Source organism: Triturus cristatus, chromosome 11 (assembly GCF_964204655.1).
Source record: "Triturus cristatus chromosome 11, aTriCri1.1, whole genome shotgun sequence".
NCBI classification, from domain to species: Eukaryota; Metazoa; Chordata; class Amphibia; order Caudata; family Salamandridae; genus Triturus; species Triturus cristatus.
The window spans coordinates 249,012,857-249,033,810 of record NC_140594.1 but is presented as its reverse complement, the minus strand read 5'-3'; positions in this window follow the sequence as shown (position 1 = coordinate 249,033,810).

Genomic DNA, 20,954 nt, shown 5'->3' with positions numbered 1-20,954 from the left:
GAGCAGATAACTTGAAGGTGAAATACAGTTTTTTTGGCAGGCAACAGGCCGCGTCAGGCACCGTTAGCCGCACATGGAGTAGGACAAAGTTCATGGATACAGATGCAGGTCCAGGCTGGATCATTCAGAGGCAGAAGCAGAAAAAGGCTCGATGGCAGAATTCAGGGCCTACTCGCCTGAACTGTAAAACGTGAAAAGTGTACCATATAAAGACGGTGGCAAGGCATACTTAGGAACAGAATATCTGGCCCATTCATGGCAGATATGAAAGAGTACATATTAACGTTGGACACAATTGTATTTGCGTCTTCATAGCTTGAAGTGGAGGGAACATACATGTACTTGTAGCATGTACATGGAGCCGTTGGGGTCTAAGATAGGGGACACAATTGACCATAAAAATTCATATTTCCTCATTCCCTCCTTGTCCCCTACGGACCCTCATGAAATATCGATCTTCAGGAATCCATCAATCTGTTCATGTAACATCATTTGCTCTTCTTTCTTCTTCCGGGATCTTGAATGAAAACTTGAACGTGGAATACACGATGTGGCACACAGGCCGCAAATCGCTGGTCCACATTGTAGACATAGGCAACAACTAAATACTATGAGAAGGCCAATACCTAGGAAGGATAGGACTTTCCATCCCCAGGCTGACAACACGCTCCAGAACCAACCGGACCATGTCCAGGTGCCTGCATTCTGATGTATCTGATTTGCAATCTTGTGAAGACGAGTTATGGCTTTATATACGGATGGCGCGTTTTCTGGGATGAAAACACAGCAACTTGATCCGATGACCCTACAAGCTCTGCCCCTATCTGCTAGGATGACGTCAAGGACAAGACGATTTTGAAGAACAACAATCCGCATCGCAGACTGCTCCTCTGTTAAGTTGCCTAGGGCAGAGGTAGTTTCATTCACTACTGCTTCAAGGGTTCTAGTTAATCTACGTATCAATTTACTGTTTGAGACAACACCTATGTAAGGAAAGAGACCTTTATTGAAGTCGGTATATTGTTCCCATGCTGTTTCGGTGTAGTCAACAATTGGGGTATCTCTCTGGGGTCTATGGTGTACTAGATTGGTATTTCTATGATAATCAGGAGGGGCTAGAAAAACAGGTGGCAAAAGGAATGCAATGTAACAGGTACCATCCCAGTCTGGAGGTAGACGTATATATGCGGTATGCCCACATATGAAGTAGGAATGACGGGAAGCTCTAAATGTAGACTTGCCTTTATCACTGAATTCGATCACAGTGGTACATTTACTATGACCCAGGTGTACTGAACCATTCTTTCTTACACAGAATTCACCTTTGACTGGTAATACTGACATAGCAGGCAAGACTAGTGTAGCGTCAGATTCAACATTTAGAATCATGAGGTTAAGTGTAAAATTACCTAATCCATATACTTCATTTTCTAGATCAGTTCCGGTTCTTTTGGGAAGTCCCTCCTTGTTAGGATAACAGGCTTTAAGCAAAACTAAGTTCAGGTTTCCCCATACCCAGTTGCTCGGGTAAACTACAGTGTTTGAATCTAAAGAGTTAATCAAACTAAACCATGCTCCACAGGAACCATTGTGTGTGAACGGATATGGAAAGAGAGGCAGAACTCCTTTGTATTTCTGATAGGGAGGGAGTCGGCCACATGTCCAACAATTTGTAGCATTGCTGGTCTGATGGGAATGGTGTAACATATTAATGAATGTGTTGTTGCGCAGCGCAAATCTATAGGACAACTCATGTGGAGGTAGTTCACTAAAAGAATGTTCGGCAGTAACATTGTAAGCACGCTTGAAAATAGGATAGTACATATGTAACAGCACACTTGCAGCAATAATAATAAGACTTAGAAAAAACATAATCAACAATGTCACTATACAGTGACTATGAAGTGATTTACAGTATGCATGTTTCTTGAGCTGCTTCTGTCTATTTTTCTCTCTCATTCGGTCTAGAGGATACATGTCAAAGACTTAATTCAACCGATTCACCTTGGAGAGGACTTAAACAATCGAATTGTCTGACTTGCTAGACCTTAGTTTCAGTTTATAGTTCTCTTTTTCTGTCTTTTCAACCAGGGGGAGTTTTGAGTCAGTCGGTGAGGGAATGCAGGGCTGGACGTTTAAATCCGATGGTAGTCCATGAAATTTCTTGATATGGCTAGAGTGTAACCACCCTTTGCGGCCCTCTATCTTCACGGCTGTCCTCGTGGTCAGTAAAACGAGTTTCGGTTGTTGCCAGCGAGGCTCCAACGGACTCCTCCTGTCGAAGTTCCTCACAAGTACCAGGTCACCTGGAACCACTTCATGAGGCTTCACCTCAGTGTTATCGGGAAAAGCTGCAGCTACCTGTGAACGACAAGATTGTAGTGCAGACATCAAGGAAGCCAGGTAATCTGTCAGCATATTACAATCAACATCAGTGATCTTACGAGGTATAGGTGTCCCCCACATATTTGGTGGCCTACCGAAGACCACCTCATACGGGGATAGCCCTGTTCGAGAGTGTGCTACCATTCTTATGTAAAAGAGCGCAATTGGTAAGGCTACTATCCAGTCGACACCTTTTTCTCTACAGATTTTGGACAGTCTAATTTTCAGAGTTTGATTATGGCGTTCCACGAGACCTGCTGCCTCGGGATGTCGGACACAGTGGAATTTCCATTGATAGCCTAACAGAAGTGAAACGTGTTTCATTAGCTCGGATGAGAACGGCTGGCCATTATCTGAGTACACGACTCGGGGCAAACCATACCGTGGGAAGAATTCACGAACTAATTGTTTGGCAGTAGTCGGGGCAGTGTAATCTGAGACGGGATACGCCTCTGTCCAACGGGAAAGAGCGCATACAACTACGAGGACATATTTGAATCCTCGACATCGTTCCATCTGGATATAATCCATCTGGAGGACTTCAAAAGGGTGATCGGGAGGTTGGAATCCACCCTGCTCTACAGGTACACCTTTACCTGGGTTGAACTGACAACAAATCATACAAGTTCGGACTTTCTGTTTGGCTGCAGCTCGTAAGTGTTTGTTGAACCAAATGTGTTGAATACTGTCTAACATGGCTTTTTCTCCTAGATGTGCTGGACTATGTATTGTGTTAATGATAACTTGAACCATTGAGTCGGGGAGAAACCATATAGATTTTCCCTTCGTCATCCATCCCTGATCTGTCTGGATCCCTGCTAATTCGGTCCATTTCTTTATTTCCTCTGGTGTAGCATGTGTCTGTATGTCAATTACATCAAGAGCGGGATCCTTAACTGTCATGCAGTGTGTCGGCGTCGGAACTATTGTCTTTGTCAAGTCAGTTGCATGAGTCTGACTCTGTGCTGTTTGCTTAGCTGTTCGGTCTGCTAGGTCGTTACCCTGAGAAATAATGTCAGTCACTTTCGTATGGGCTTTGCACTTCATGATAGATATTGAAGTAGGTAGATGTATTGCATCTAATAGAGCTTGAATGAGGGGACCGTGTTGAATGTTGGCACCGTGAGAAGTCAAATAACCTCTCTCTCGCCAAAGGACTCCGAAGTCATGTACGACTCCGAATGCATAACGTGAATCTGTGTATATGTTGACTTTCTTATTTTTGGCTTGAATACAGGCTTGTGTCAGAGCGATAAGCTCTGCTGCGTGAGCTGATAATGTGTTGATACAATTTGTTTCAATGACTTCGGTGTCTGTCGTGACTGCATAGGCGGCCACTAACTTTCCTGTACTTGTTCTCATACATGAACCATCTACATAAAGTGTCAGGTCTGGATCTGGTAATGGGACATCTGTCAAATCTTGTCTGGGTTTGGTCGTAATAGTAATGACTTCAATACAATCATGTGTCAGTGGGTCTGTTCCACTTAATGGCAAAAGTGTGGCAGGATTTAATGTACTACAACGTCTGATTTCTATGTGGGGCTGAAACAATGTAAGTTCGTAACCAGTCAGTCGTGCTATAGTCAAGTGTTGTGTCTGTGTCCGGTTCAAGAGAACCTCTACTGCGTGTGGTACTTGTACTGTCAATTGATGTCCTAATACTATGGAATCACTTTGTCTAATCGCTAGAGCTGTCGCTGCAACTGATTTCAGACACGCAGGAAGAGCCTGAGCTACGGGATCTAATGTGCTAGAAAAGTAAGCGCATGGCTTGTGTGATCCTGCTTGTTCCTGCGTGAGTACTGACAAAGCAGTACCTTCACGTTCTGTAACAAAGAGTGTAAAAGGCTTACTGTAACATGGTGTCGCTAAGACAGGTGCTTGGCATAAAGCTTTCTTTAAGTCTTCAAAAGCTTGTGTATGTTCTGGAGTCCAAGGGAGGACAGTCGATGTCGCTGCCTCCTGTGTTGTCAACTGAATGAGTGGTTTAGCTAAAAATGCATATTGGGGGATCCACTGCCTGCAGTACGAAGTGAGGCCTATGAAGGCCCGTACCTCCTTTTGTGTCTTGGGTGGTGGCATGTTTACAATTAACTGGATGCGATCAGGTGTGAGCTGTCTCCCCCATTTGGACAGCAAGTGCCCTAGGTACACAACTTGCTGGGCACAAAATTGCAGCTTTGAAGGGGACACCTTGTGCCCCTTGTCGGCTAAGAAATGTAAAACCGTCAGTGATGCTTTTTCACATTCGGATTCGCTTCGGGCGGTGATCAGCAGATCATCGACATACTGAAGCAGTGCAGTGTTAACAGGCATGTGGATACTGTCAAGTTGTCTTTTCAGTGCTTGGCTGTAGATGCTAGGACTTTCTGTAAATCCTTGAGGTGCGCGTGTGAATTTAAAACTTCGTCCATTTAAACTGAATCCGAACAAATATTGGCTTTCCGGATCGATTGGGACGCTGAAGAAGGCGTTCTTGAGGTCAATTACAGTAAAGAACGTTGCTTCTGAATCAATAGCTGTCAGTAATGAAGAAATATCCGGGACCACGGGATATTGTGGTACAATGCATTTATTTAATTCGCGTAGATCAATAACTAATCGATATACTGGGGGTGCTTTTGGGTCGGTTCGTTTAAGAATCGGAATAATCGGAGAATTACATATATTGGAGTCGGTTTCTACAACCACTCCTTGTGAGATGAGCTCGTCAATGATTTGCAGTAAAGCCACTACAGCATCTGGAGGTAACTTGTATTGTCGCATTCGTGGTAATACCACTCCTGCTTTGAGTGTGACTCGATACGGTGTAATGTGCATACAACCTACATCAGTGGGGCCTTGTGCCCATAAATGTGCAGGTAGATTCTGTAACCGGTGATCCATGTCCCTAGACACGTAGTGACCTTTAAAGTCACGCAAAAATAGTCGTACTCCGTCCGGAGAACAGCATATTATAGCTCCTAGAGCTTTCAATGTTTTAATACCTAACAAATTTTCGGGGCATGATTTCGTAAGCAATAGATCTGTAGTCCGTGTTAATGGACCGACTGTAAATGCAAGCGGTTGTGATACTTCGTTAATAGTGGGCTTTCCTGAAAAACCAAGGGAAATATTTTGTGAGCCTGAGAGGGGTGCCCCTGGAACTTCATCATGACTTATAGTTGTTCTGCTTGCCCCTGTATCGAGTAGAAACTTTCTGTCTTTCCCTAATACTTGACTCTGTACATAAGGACCCTCTTGATCTACAGGAACCTCAATAAGGGGTAAGCCAACTTCCCTCTCTAGGCTATTTCATGTGTAGCGTTGATACTCTGGATAGTCATTTTGTGCATACTGGTACATCTGTTGCGTCGTGTTCTGTGTTGCAGCAATAGGCTGTGGCTGTTGTTGCGGTACGGTCTGTTGTGCAGCTTGCATAGGCTGTATATTCTGAGGTACTTGTTGTTGGATCTGATCCTGTCTAGGCGGACGTGGTCTCTCCTTGGTTTTACCCGTGGAGATATTATGTTTCAGAACTGCACAATCGTTTATATAATGACCTGGCTGTTTACAATAGTTGCATGTCCCTTTAACGGGAACCGCTGAATTACTGGACTGTGTTGCACCCTTTTTATGACCGTCAGCTGGAACTGACTGGGCGACGAGCATTTTCATTTTCGTGTCTTTCATACGCCTTGTTTCGTGTTCTTGTTCTTCTCTAATTCTATTCTGGTGATACTGTAACATTTGTAACATTTGTGAAGGAGTGTTAGCTTGCCAAGTGCTCTCAACTTTCAATACTCTGTTTTTAACCTGCGGCAGAGAATTCTCGACTAGTTTTGTTACAAAAAGATGTGGATATGACTCGCTATTTGCTTTCAGGCCGCTATTAATACCAAAACATTTTTCAAATCGGGAATAAAAATCACTGGTGTCTTCCTCGGGTTTCTGTTTACAGGCTGAGATTGCTCCCCAATCTTCCTTTTTCGTAGTTAATAAACGTGGCAATACTTGTACTAATAGACCTGGTAATGCTTTTGTTTTGTCCCCAAGCCCTACGCCTGCAGTTCTGTTATTTTCTTCATTTTCTAATGCGGTCCAATCAATCTTTTGGTCTCCCACCTCCCATTCTTTTTCCTTGAGTTTCTCATAAATACCGGCAGGCAATAATACTTTCAATATTTTCATAATGTCAGGATAGGTATAATCACCCATGAGTAACATGTCTTTTAATTCACGGTGAAAACCTGCTGGATCTTTGTCATGGCTAGGCACTAATTTTTTCATTTCCAATAGTTCTATTTTGGTTATGGGCGTGTACACAAACACGCGTCTAAACGTATTGTCATCATTTCTGACTGGGTGTACTTCACGTAAGGGGTTCTGTCTGTCTATGTGATACGTTTTTCTCTCCATGGAAGGAGCTGAATCATGTTCTGGGCATACGAAGACAATGTACTGATGTCGATATTCTAGAATTTCTTTAATTAAATCAGTACCTGGACCTCTCCATTTATTCGTGAGTAATTCTATCAGTATATCAGGTAGGGGACCAGGATCGGAGTGTTGGCTTCTATACAATATAAGGAGGTGTTGTATCATGTATATACTAGCTAAACGCTGTTCGTCTGGGGTAAGGTTCAGAAACGTGTGTGCTAGCGCATCATCACTATATTTTTCAGGGCTGTCAGCCCATTGTACTGCTGACCTGGCTAATTCTTGTTCATCCATAGAATCGAGCATATGATACCCCCTTCGGTCTCGGAGTAATTTATCAGCAGCCTGGAATAGGTGTTCAGGGGACCGTGCATTTAACATAGGGGCTTGAAAATGTCTGCTACATTCTGGACGTATCGGACGTATTGGATCATTGTAGTGTCTGGTATTGTTACAAGATCTTCCCCTACCTACATAAGCTATCGTTTCTAATTGTCCCGTGGGCATTTCTGATTCTTCCTCCTCCTCTCCCCCTGATTCAGTTTTGTCTGCCTCTAATCTGTTTTCATGTATTCGTTCTATTTCTTTTCTGATCTTTCGGCACATAGCTACTATACACTTCTGTTTATCATGTTTCCCTTCTGATATATTCTGACCCCATCTGGTAAGCACTTGCATTTCATCCTGATCTACCTCAGGCCTATCTCTGTTTCTGATCAAGCAGTTTATGAGGAAGCTTAACAGTAGTTTCTGTATATCTACTTTCTGGTATTCCATGGCCTTGTCAATACTTTCAGGGCCTTGCCCTGATTGGACAAAGTGATATATATTGTCCAGATGAGCAACCATTCCTGGTAGTGTCATTAAATATGTGGACGCTCGTCGTATACGTAGTGATGACAGCAGCATTCTGTCATTTTTACCGGGCACTGGATCATATCTGCAATCCACAAGATGTTCCTTAAACATACCGGATCTTACTGTTTGAGGTGTATGTTGATATGCTAAATCTCTAAAGGACAATTTATTTCCTTGCGGTGGCGTGGAAAAAATCGCTGTCGCACCTCCTGTTGCACCTTCTGAGGTGCTAGGCGCGAAAGGATTCGTTGAATGTAAGGTAGAGACGGTAGATGTAGGAAAAGTGGTAGAAACAGATGAAACTGTTGGAATGTGAGGGGGAGTTTGTTGTTGCGGAGTTGAGTGCAGCTGATTTTGGGGTTGAGTGTCGTTAACGGGTGGTGTGCGTTGCTGCACACCATTAGCATATTCGGGGGCTGCATTGTCTAAATAGGAAGAAAGGAAAATGTCTTTTGCGGTCTTGGGATGTACTTTAATCGGGAGTAACGGAGATGGCAGATCTTTTGGTACCTCCAAAGTGGCCTTAGGCAAACCCTCGGCCAGAAGAGGATACATACCATTCATAAGAGTGTTTCGTTGTCTGTCTACTTGTTCTGATTTTACTCTGGTACCTTCGTCAATTAATATGTTTTCTCGGGCTTTTTCTGAATCTTCCCTACTTTTCTCTTCCTTTCTGAGCGCTTTCTCTGTGCGCCTATGCGATTCTTTACGCCATAATTCAATGGCATCTTTCTGTGACTGTCTGGCTTTCTTTTTCCATAACGCTTCTTCTATTCTCATGATGCAATCTGCATCCCATGTTCCAGCAGCGGGCCATCTCTGACTCTCTGCCAAATCCTTGGTGTAGTCCACCCATAGATCGAGACATAATACGGCATCTAGGCCATGTTTATGGTACATAAAGTACCCTGGAGTGTCCCTAGGTGGGATAGGAACAGCTTCCTCGAGTATCCCTTTTCTAGTTTTTATCTGTCTTAATTTTGAAAATAACGGCATCTTGAACCTTGTTACTTAATTCCTATTCGGCTTTTGAACACAATAATTACAATAAACACAATAATGAAGATCGAACAATCACTCATACCACGACATTTAAAACATATCAAAACATTTTAGAACGAACAATAAAAATTAGAGTAAACTAGTTAACTGCATAATACTAAATATACTGTATGTACTGCTAAACAGTACAGATACACTGCTAAAACAGTGCAGACCAGGTCTGTGTACCCAGACCCGTCTTGACCGGCACAAACTAATGTGCACGTCTAGATGCGTCCCCAGCAACGGTACTCACCGGGAAGCACGGAACGGAAGGCCTCGGAAGTCTGGACTGGACTAGACCAAACTGGACTGGACTCGACTCGTGACTTAGGTACTTCGGAACTTCGGAATCTGGTGGGCCTCTGTATACCTCGGATCTTGCACTCTCAGCTAGGCTCTGGTCGGGATTCTCCGCACTCCTCACCGCCTCGTCTGGGTGTTGATCGCAGCCTCAGTCGCCCCCTTTGGCCTGAGGGAGATACAGGAAATCCTGCGGGTACGCGTAATTGTCCGTCCGGCTGTGGCAGGAGACCGGGTCTGCAACGCACCTCCGGCGCGTGGGGTGTGAGAGGTGTCCCTGTTCGGGCGCCAATTATGTGGTAAATATTTAAATTACCTGTACTATTTTTATGCGGTAAAATACAATATGAATAACTCAGTAAAAATAAGAGGCAGAATCCATGGTATTCGAGGGTATAATAGGGTATTTATTCCTTACAAAGGAATGATGGTTCGAACCAGGCAATCGGGTTCCGTTACCACGAAGGTTCAGGAAGGGATCAGCAATAGATTATTGACAAGTAATAATATATATAAGAAATGCATTACATTAAGACAGATGCAGGAGGCGTAACAACTGATAAGAATACACATACGTAATAGAGAGGTATTACAGTAGGCGTGCATAGAGGCGTATACTAAAAACGTCATTATGATGATGACACAAATGGGTGGATCCATAAGAGAATCCTGCAAAGTCAGCGAAAATACATGGCAGAGATGCGCGCGCAGCCGCATGACGTGTGATTGACGTGTAACTAAAGGGTAAAGGGAACTTGACATTTAGCCCTACATGTGGAGACAGAAGTCTGGGGTGTCAGGACAACCTAGTCCTAAATCATATCTAATATCTTGTGTTTAAGGAACTATTTTATCTGGAAGGAAAGGTCTTCTCGGACAGATCCTATTCTATACTGACTGCTAGTGCGTGTACAAGCGTCTAAGTGTCTACATGAGATGCGAGGGGGCATGGGCCTACCATGGTAACGAGAGTCAGGAATTACTTGCATAAAGACAGTGAGGCCGGGCCCTTTGCTCTGCAGCTAGAAGGATGTTTACCTAAATTACTAGACAGGAATGCATTGGATGAGGAGCGGAGCAGATAACTTGAAGGTGAAATACAGTTTTTTTGGCAGGCAACAGGCCGCGTCAGGCACCGTTAGCCGCGCAGGGAGTAGGACAAAGTTCATGGATACAGATGCAGGTCCAGGCTGGATCATTCAGAGGCAGAAGCAGAAAAAGGCTCGATGGCAGAATTCAGGGCCTACTCGCCTGAACTGTAAAACGTGAAAAGTGTACCATATAAAGACGGTGGCAAGGCATACTTAGGAACGGAATATCTGGCCCATTCATGGCAGATATGAAAGAGTACATATTAACGTTGGACACAATTGTATTTGCGTCTTCATAGCTTGAAGTGGAGGGAACATACATGTACTTGTAGCATGTACATGGAGCCGTTGGGGTCTAAGATAGGGGACACAATTGACCATAAAAATTCATATTTCCTCATGGTGTAGGGGGTCATGCTGGGGGAAGTGTTTTAGGTTTTGTTGTAGTGCAGTGGTGTTTGTGTAGTATATGGGTTGTCGTGTTTTAGGGTTTAGGGTAGTGCAGTGGTGTTTGGGTAGCATAGGGGGTCATGCGGGGGTAGTGTTTTAGGGTTTAGGGTAGCACAGTGGTGTTTGGGTACTGTAGGGGGTTGTGCGCTGGGGTAGTGTTTTAGGGTTTAGGGTAGCGCAGTGGTGTTTGGGTAGCATAGGGGGTCCTGCTGGGGGTAGTGTTTTAGGGTTTAGGATAGCACAGTGGTATTTGGGTAGTGTAGGGGGTTGTGCTGGGGGTAGTATTTTAGGGTTTAGTGTAGCGCAGTTATGTCTAGGTTGTGTAGGGAGTAGTGCTGCGGGTAGTGTTTTAGGGTTTATGGTGGCGCAGTGGTGTTTATGTTGTGTAGGGGGTAGTGCTGGGGGCAGTGTTTTAGGGTTTAGGCTAGCTCTGTGGTGTTTGTGTAGTGTAGGGGGTCATACTGACGGAAGTATTTTAGGGTTTAGCGTAGTGCAGTGGTGTTTGGGTAGTGTAGGGGGTCGGGCTGTGGGTAGATTTAGGGTTTAAGGTAGTGCAGTGGTGTTTGGGTAGTGTAGGGTTTAGTGTTTTACGGTTTAGGGTAGTGCAGTTGTGTTTGGGTAGTGTAGGGGTAGTGTTTTACGGTTTAGGGTAGTGCAGTGGTGTTTGGGTAGTGTAGGGGTTTGTGCTGGTGGTAGTGTTTTAGAGTTTAGGGTAGTGCAGTGGTGTTTGTGTAGTGTAGGGGTAGTGTTTTAGGGTTTAGGGTAGTTCAGTGGTGTTTGTGTGGTATGGGGGATCATTCTGGGGGTAGTGTTTTAAGTTTTGGTGTTTTGCAGTGGTGTTTGTGTAGTATATGGGGTCATGTTTTAGGGTTTAGGGTAGTGCAGTTGTGTTTGGGTAGTGTAGGAGATCATGCTGGGGGTAGTGTTTTAGGGTTTAGGGTAGCGTAGTGGTGTTTGGGTAGTGTAGGGGGTCGTGCTGGTGGTAGTGTTTTAGGGTTTACGGTAGTGCAGTGGTGTTTGTGTAGTGTAGGGGTCATGCTTGGGGTAGATTTAGGGTTCAGGGTAGTGCAGTTGTGTTTGGTTAGTGTAGTGGGTCATGCTGGGGGTAGTGTGTTAGGGTTTAGGGTAGTGCAGTGGTGTTTGGTTAGTGTAGGGGTCATGCGAGGGGTAGTGTTTTAGGGTTTAGGGTAGTGCAGTGGTGTTTGGGTAGTGTAGGGGATCGTCATGCTGGGGGTAGTGTTTTAGGGTGTAGGGTAGTGCAGGTGTGTTTGTGTGGTGTAGGGGGTCATGCTGGGGGAAGTGTTTTAGGTTTTGTTGTAGTGCAGTGGTGTTTGTGTAGTATATGGGTTGTCGTGTTTTAGGGTTTAGGGTAGTGCCGTGGTGTTTGGGTAGCATAGGGGGTTATGCGGGGGTAGTGTTTTAGGGTTTAGGGTAGCACAGTGGTGTTTGGGTAGTGTAGGGGGTTGTGCGCTGGGGTAGTATTTTAGGGTTTAGGGTAGCACAGTGGTGTTTGGGTAGCATAGGGGGTCCTGCTGGGGGTAGTGTTTTAGGGTTTAGGATAGCGCAGTGGTATTTGGGTAGTGTAGGGGGTTGTGCTGGGGGTAGTATTTTAGGGTTTAGTGTAGCGCAGTTATGTCTGGGTTGTGTAGGGAGTAGTGCTGCCGGTAGTGTTTTAGGGTTTATGGTGGCGCAGTGGTGTTTATGTTGTGTAGGGGGTAGTGCTGGGGGCAGTGTTTTAGGGTTTAGGCTAGCTCTGTGGTGTTTGTGTAGTGTAGGGGGTCATACTGACAGAAGTGTTTTAGGGTTTAGCATAGTGCAGTCGTGTTTGGGTAGTGTAGGGGGTAGTGTTTTACGGTTTAGGGTAGTGCAGTTGTGTTTGGGAAGTGTAGGGGTAGTGTTTTACGGTTTAGGGTAGTGCAGTGGTGTTTGGGTAGTGTAGTGGTTTGTGCTGGTGGTAGTGTTTTAGGGTTTAGGGTAGTGCAGTGGTGTTTGTGTAGTGTAGGGGGTAGTGTTTTAGGGTTTAGGGTAGTTCAGTGGTGTTTGTGTGGTGTAGGGGATCATTCTGGGGGTAGTGTTTTAAGTTTTGGTGTAGTGCAGTGGTGTTTGTGTAATATAGGGGGTCATGTTTTAGGGTTTAGGGTAGTGCAGTTGTGTTTGGGTAGTGTAGGGGATCATGCTGGGGGTAGTGTTTTAGGGTTTAGGGTAGCGTAGTGGTGTTTGGGTAGTGTAGGGGGTCGTGCTGGTTGTAGTGTTTTAGGGTTTACGGTATTGCAGTGGTGTTTGTGTAGTGTAGGGGGTCATGCTTGGGGTAGATTTAGGGTTCAGGGTAGTGCAGTTGTGTTTGGGTAGTGTAGTGGGTCATGCTGGGGGTAGTGTGTTAGGGTTTAGGGTAGTGCAGTGGTGTTTGGTTAGTGTAGGGGTCATGTGAGGGGTAGTGTTTTAGGGTTTAGGGTAGTGCAGTGGTGTTTGGGTAGTGTAGGGGATCGTCGTGCTGGGTGTAGTGTTTTAGGGTGTAGGGTAGTACAGTAGTGTTTGGGTAGTGTAGGAGGTCATGCTGTGGTATTGTTTTAGTGTTTAGGGAGTGCAGTGGTGTCTGTATGGTGTGCAGCGCATTCGTTGCATTGCTAGGCGAGACATAAAAAGCATTGCGCCAAAATGGATTGAAGTTCTGGCAGCCAATTACAGCCAAGGTTGTGCTTGTGTAGTTAGGTCCCGCCCAGATATATAAAGATTTTTTTCCTTTAATATCTCAAAAGCTACTGAACGTATTTACACCATTTAAAAAAAGGACGCTTTCTGAACCAAGCACTACCTTTTTGCCAAACTTGGTGTAATTCCGTTCAGTAGTTTGAGCTGTAGCCGTGTCTAAAGTTTCCTATTGGAAATGCATTTTTCGACCTATTTTTTTTAATTTCTCAGAAACTACTGAACGGATTTACACCATTTATCAAAAAGGTCTCTTTCTGAATCAAGGGCTACCCTTTTGCCAAATTTGATGTAATTCTGTTCAGCAGATCGAGCTGTAGCCGTGTCTAAAGTTTCTTAAGGAAAATAACATTGAAAAAACACATTTTGGGACCCCCTTTTTAATTTTTCTCGGCCTCTGACTTTCAAATCACCCCAAAACTTTCAGGTTAGGAGCTGACCGGAGCGGGCCATAAGTTTTAAACATTTCGCGAAGATTTGTCAACCGGCGGCAAAGTTATTGGGAAAACAAAAAACTATTTTCCTATGGAAACTAGGTCCTAACTATATATATATTCACTGAAAAAACCATAGGTTTCACACATGTTATAGTTAGCTGGACATTTTACTAATAAAAAGCCAATGAAATTCCCCCGTTATAGTTACTGTAGGCAACTATAACTCACGCGACCGTAATCCTCTGCTGATGCTAATACTGTATTTAGACACTTATTTGCCCATGTCTTCTTCCATTAAATTTTAGCTATACATATATTACAAATATTTTTTTTTCATAAAGACACATATGTCATCAGCAGAGGATTACGGTCGCGTGAGTTATAGTTGCCTACAGTAACTATAACGGGGGAATTTCATTGGTTTTTTATCAGTAAAATGTCCAGCTAACTATAACATGTGTGAAACCTATGGTTTTTTCAGTGAATTTGCAAGGTTTTTTACATGCTAATTCCTAACTATAACGTGTGTGAAACCTATGGTTTTTCAGTGAATTTGTACGTTTTTTTAAATGCTTAGTTACTTTACGCCATTTGTGGCGTGCGCGCCCACTTAACGCAGTTCGTTCCGTGCGCGCACGTGCACCGCGTGCCCACGTTACGCTAGATGGGCCATGAACGCACGATGCGCTTCGCGCACCGTGCGCACATGGAGGACATATGATGAGCATCGTTGTGACAGGTAAAATATATGTTTTGTTTAGCTCTATTAAACAATGCACAAAAGGTGCCCGAAGGCACACGGGGTGGGGATAATGTGGATATTTTTTTTTTTATTATTATTTATTACTGTACGCGTACGGTAAGCGTAATCGGCGAAATTTTCGAAAAAATTAGAATTGCCTTTTTTTACTTGGGGGATCGTTGCGGAACTCCCTCGACATGCTTAGGTGCTTGGGAGCTGTGTAAACAGCCCCTTTACATGTTTTTTCACTTGGTTTTTCAACCCCCTGTCAGAGTGCGAGAAAGAAAATGGCGGCTGCCGCTTCCTGGTTTCGACCGATTCGAATGTTTACTAAGATCTAAGGGCCAATCAGAATCGCGCTCGCGCACGCCACCGTACGCGTACGGTAAGCGCACCGTAAGCGCACCGTAAGCTGGCTCAGATATATATATTGATTTAAAGGCTATTTTCTCAGAATCTACTGAACAGATTTACACCAAACCTACAAAAGGCACTTCCTTGACCTGAGGACTACCTCTCTGCCAAATTTCAAGTAATTCTGTTCAGCCGTTCTAAAGGTCCTATGGAAAAATGCATGGGAAAAACGCGTTTTGGGACCCCCCTTTTATCTCAGCCCCGCTTGACGAATCCCCCCGAGACTTTCAGGGTAGGAGCGGAGCGTAGCGCCCCACCTATTTTGAAAAATTCGCGAGGATTCGTCAACCGGCGCCAAAGTTATTCAAAATAGAATGTTGCGGATTTCCTATGGAAACGTGGTCCTAACTATAACTACCTACTGGCGACCGCCAGTAGGTAATATATATATATATATATATATATATATATATTATATATATATATATATATATATATATATTATCTATAGGGGTGGGCGGAATTTGCGAAATTAACTTTCGCAAATTATGGCAAAAATGCTGAAAATCTCCGCAAACACGCCGGAAATATCGCGAAGACGCGGAAGTTTTTTTCCCGCCTGTTCGCGGTATTTTTTGCGTGATCGCAGGTCGCCAACTTACCCATGCGGTTGCTCAAGGGCGCGGCCATCTTGTTTTCACTTGTCCCGCCCTCTTGCGATGCTTACTTCCTGTTCCGGGTCGCACAATGCATGTTCGCGCCCGTTCGCGGTCGATATTTCCTGTTCGCGACCGCTTTTACTTGATCGCGTTGCTTTTTGCTTGCTCGGGGAGAAAATATCGCGCGAACTTGCGCACGTGGTCGCAATGAGCGCGGCCATCTTGTTTTTCACTCTATTGCATGGTTCTGGGGCCTGATTTTCAATCCTCCCAAAATCTTTTCAATCCTTTGTTTATAGCCACTTTTTTTGGATCTTTATTACTTATTATTTCTCTAACTATTTTCCTGCTTCTATATTTTTGGTTTTTGTCTACTTTTTTTTTGTTTTTTAGCTACTTTTTCTCTTTCTATTGCCTGCTATTTATTTCCTTTACTCCTTTATTTCTTTTACCTTTTCTTTCCCGCCCCGTCCCCAGATCCATGTCCATGTCCAAGGGTAGGGCTGTTCGCCGGCGCAGCCAGAGCCGCGACTCTTGCGGAAGGCGGCGCCCACAAGGGGTGCAGGCCAGGGCCTTATTTGGGGAGGAGGAGTTGGCTGCACTAATTTTCTTTGTGCAGCGCCACCTCCCCTCAACCCTGGCAGCAGGTGGCAGGCCTGGGTCCGGGTACGGCCTCCGGGAGGGTCGGCAGCGGTGGGGGAAGGTGCGCCGGGCAGTGTCGCGCATCTCTGGGGTTCGGCGCACCCAGGCACAGCTGACGCACCGGTGGTCCGACATCCTGGACCGTGAGCAGGACCTGCTGGACCTGCTAGGAGTGGAGGTCCCGGGGCTTGGTGAGTACATATTTAATTACTACAACTTTGTGTCTGTTCTTCTGCTCTGTGTTATATATTGCGAATATTTTTTTTCCTTCCAACCAGATAGAATGTTGCTGCTTACAATACATTCCAGGTTAATAACGTTTAAAAGTCTTCTGTGATTATGGTGTTCTTCTGCGCTACTACTAATCTTACTTGTTTGCAGCTTTGCGTTTGCGCTTGCTTAGCGTGATTCTTTACGAGTTTATTTTAGAGAAATTAAGTTACGTAATGCTACAGTGACACTAGTCCACTCCTTACTTTGTCCCGTCACTAATAGATAGGGGCGGATTGATGTTTAGGTACACTACTTTGTATGAGCTTCTAATTTGTTAGTGGTATGCGTGATGCCCCTTCACTCAGTTACGTGACGTGCTGCTAGTACGGCAGTCTTTAGAACCTTTTCTAGTTTGTTCAATGAGTGGTGGTAGGCTTAGCAGTTACTTAGCAGTAGCAGATCAGCATCAATCAAACCAAAATTTGGTGTATACAAAAAATGTAGTCATGTTCATGTGTCCTCCATGATTTGACCATACGCATTGTTGAGGAATACAGTGGAAATGCATACTTAATGTACAATTGGCATGCCTGGAATAGGTGGGCTAGGTTGGGTGGTACGTTGTACTTAGGCTTAGTTGTAACTTAGTTTTCTGGAATCAGAATGGAAGACTGGATTACTGTTGATAAATAGTAACTTAAGTAGTCGAACTGCGAATCCCCCGATATTACATGTTGACCAGATGAGATCGGTCAATGTAGTTATTGCAATTGTTGTTTACATAAGTGTTTTTGACCGTTGTTGAAAAATATTGTATTTGTTTGACATCATCCATCAATGTTTGTCTCTTTCTTATATCTTTCCTGTTCATAAGCACCCAGGGGCAGACCGACAGGGACTGGGCAGTCGGCGGGACAGGAACAACACCACCAGGAGGACACCGCTGAGGGCTCCTCTGCTGGCCCCAGTAAGTCTTCTTGTTTTTAATAATATTTCTTATTCCATAACTTTTACTGCCCCATATTTTTCCTGAACTATTGCTTGTTTCCAAATGCTATTTTTTTACCACCAATTATTCTTCGATCTGTACGGTTTCAAAAATCTTATCCCTGCCTCCGCTATGATGACTCCGAGTACTACTACTACCACATACTATCCGTCTGTCTGTACTGTAGTAGCTAGTCTTGCCCAGTTGGCCAGTACCACTCTTTGTGAAAGGTTGTAATATAAAACTCATATTCACCAGGAGCTCGAGCCATTGAGTCCAATCTGTTGGGTCGTCATCTTGTACTACTTTTACTCTTATTGATCTTGAGACTTTGAAAATTCACAGCAACAACAGCCCTACCAGATTTATTACTATTTTGATATGATACCCTATAGGACATACTACTGTTGTAGGGATCTTGCACATACATTTGGCCCAGAAAATAGGATGTTGGTGATGGTAGGTTGGACCTTCCTTGCACACCTCAATCAGAAATTCCGCACCCACCACAATTCCACTGCTTGACTATAGTACTGTCTTGTCATAACTATTAGGTCTCGGAATCCTCCCCCCAAGATACCCAACAAGTAGACAACCCAGAACATAACCCACCCAACCTCTCAGTCGTGGAAGCAATTCACATGCACACCCTTACTTTAATTTGCTCACTCGTGTAAGTTAGTCCACACCAAATACCACCAAGTCTATGTAAGTTCAAAATGTTTATTTCAATTTGAGAAGGTCTGTATACTGTTTTCTTAGCCGCACCAACCGGAAAATCAATAACATTAAAACAATATACATTGTTACACTTATACAGTTGGGAATTAAATCATGATAACTGAACAGTGGTGGAAGGCAGCACCACCATCCCATAGCAATTTAGTTTATATAAATTTATAAAAGAAGATGTGAGTGAAGGGACCCCTCACCTTAGAAGAACCTAGTACTGGTAGTTGTTGTATCATTCAGAAGCTCTGGTTCGTAGAAGGGAATCTTGCGTCTGTAATGCGAAAAAAGAAATGGTGTGCGTTAGTATATTGCAACTTGCAAGCATTTCTCAGTCGTGCCAAAAACTGTAGCATCTATGGATAAGCAATATGGACTAACAGTAACAGTAGTACACCAGTACTTCCTAAAAAAGTGGCTTGTTAATGTTTGTGGACCACTTGTACGCAGCGCGTAGACCAGACAGTAGCAGTGTGAGGCAGGTCATGTGGGCTCAAAGGTGTCTTAAGAAGCTGCAAGGTAAAGGTAACGTCACATGTGCAAAAATAAAAGCCACAAAGGTAAAATGGTAGCATGGCTAGGGCAAATTAAGCAAAGGCTACAATGATCATATATAACTATTAGTGTCTACTCTACTACTACCTGATTTGTACTAGTGATGTATGTTAGTATTAACTCCTTTTTCAACCTTGCAACTGATCAATAGGGGGGAGGTGTATATGACGCCTAATAAATGTGTAATGTTTTCTAGGCGCACTACCGACCACCAGTGCCGGGGCCAGCGAACAAGGCGACGCGGAGGGCGAGGATGCGGCAGTTGCTGCCGATACCGACAATGGAGCGGTAGGGGGAGTGGCAGCACCAGTGGCAGGCGGTGGTAAGTTAGATTCATAATCCTTAACTATTGTTGAACTTGACAGCACACTCACTGCAAGGGTGTACTGTATGTATATGTATACTGTACAGTCGTGACTTAGGGCCCCATTAGGATGGTGGGCGTATTGCCCTCGCCGGGCCGGCTGCAATTCACTGCCGACACCGCAGGGGCAAACCTCCGCCATACCTGTAGAAATTATTCAGACCCCCCACATGTCGACCAGGCGGAAAAGGGTTCAATATGCCGGTGGTGTCTCTCTGAACACACCGCCAGCCATATAATCTGCATTTTGGAATGCCTTTGCGTGGCTGCATTGCCGTCCGCCACGGAAAGGCATGCAGACATTGCAGAGTATGCTTGGGTGCCCCCATGGAGCGTACCTACCTATGCTATGGTACCCCCCCGCCTTTCCAAGCAAAACGTGACAGGCTGCGTGCGGGGCCCGTCATATTGTGCTTGGAAAAGCAGCACAACATGAATTTTTAGCATTGCTTTCGGCACCGCCAACCAGAATGTAATAAAAACAGGATGCACCAGCCACTGTGCCGGGTGCATCATCCTAATTAATTGTCCCCACGGGACCCCCACCCTTTTTAGCGTGAGGATGGCGGGCGGACAAAGTCCGCCCGCCATACGATGTCGTAACTTGTAAGTATGAGTTGTTGTGAACGTTTGAAGTGTGAACTATAAGACTAGAATCCCTTTAATTGGCATAGGAGCGGGAGTATTGAGTAACCAATGGCCTCATCTATCTAATTTCAACTCCGCTTTGAAAGTTTTATGGAGAAGAGCACCTGGTGCACTGTTCAACTAAAAAGTGAAAGACGGTTGAAAGGAAGAAGGACAGGCGTGATTTAAAATGTTATGTACTACTGTGCTTTATAGTGCTACTCTACCATGCCACTATATGTATAAATAATTACATTGTCTTACTGTTTTTCTAAGAGTATATTTTACAATTGTCTTGTTTTTTTCTTTTTGATACACAGCTACTCCTAAACTAAATCGGAGGGAGTTGGCCGCCAAGGCACGGTGCCGGAAGCTGGAGGCAATCCAGCGAGAATACCGGCGGCTGGTGGTCTTAGCCGAGGAGGAGGAGGAGACTGCGGCTGCAATTTGGGAAGCCTCCTCCCGTGGCCTGGGCCCCAGCCACCACCCTCCAGCGATACGGCGCCACCGTCTGGCGGCTGCCCGCCGCCACCGTGCCATCTCCGGTGCCCCCCCACAGTGGCTGCAACTGCCGCACCCTTAGACGCCGCGTCGCCCGTTTAGAGGGCGAGATGCGCCAGATGCGTGTCCTCCTCGAGTCCCGCCCCACCAGTTAGTCCCTGTCATCCTGTTCTGCCCCTTTTTTAATTCTTGTTCTTAACTCGTTTGGGCGTTACAGACTTTTTTCTATTATGGACAGTGGTTGGGGTTAGGGAGGGGGGTGGGTCAGCTTTTGTGGGTTTAGTTTATTTTTGTTAGGGTAAATTAAATATATTTTTCTATGTTACATCCAATGTTGTTAATGTTGTGTAGGTGGGGTAACTGTTTAACATCACACTGTTTCCTTGCTGGTGCATGGCCGCCCATAGCCTGTGTTTGATTTCAAAAATTGGCTGACTGTATAAGACACAAACAGATAGATGAGAGACACACCTCACTCATTGACTGGTCCTTCTAGTACTTTCAGTCTGTCCTCTAGTCTTTGCATTCTTTGTACTGGTGTGTGAAAACGAAATCATTGACATGTCCATTATTAATTCTGCCTCCCCCAAACTTGTCTCTTTCCGGTGCTTGATGTTTATGTCCAACTGTGTCACAGCACTGGCTGGATGGTGAAGATGGTTTACTTTTTCATACATGCCATGATTGGGGTGGTGGTGGTGGTGGTGGTAGTATAGTAGTAGTAGTAGTAGTAGACACTGGCAGGGCGGCAGCATTTCCAAAAAAAGAAAATGAGACAGTCAATCGCCTTTGAGAGACTGTTAGAGGAGTAGTTGGATGAAGTACTTTACAGAACTTACCGAGCAACAATAATATGCTCAAATATTTGACAAAAAAACTGAATGGTG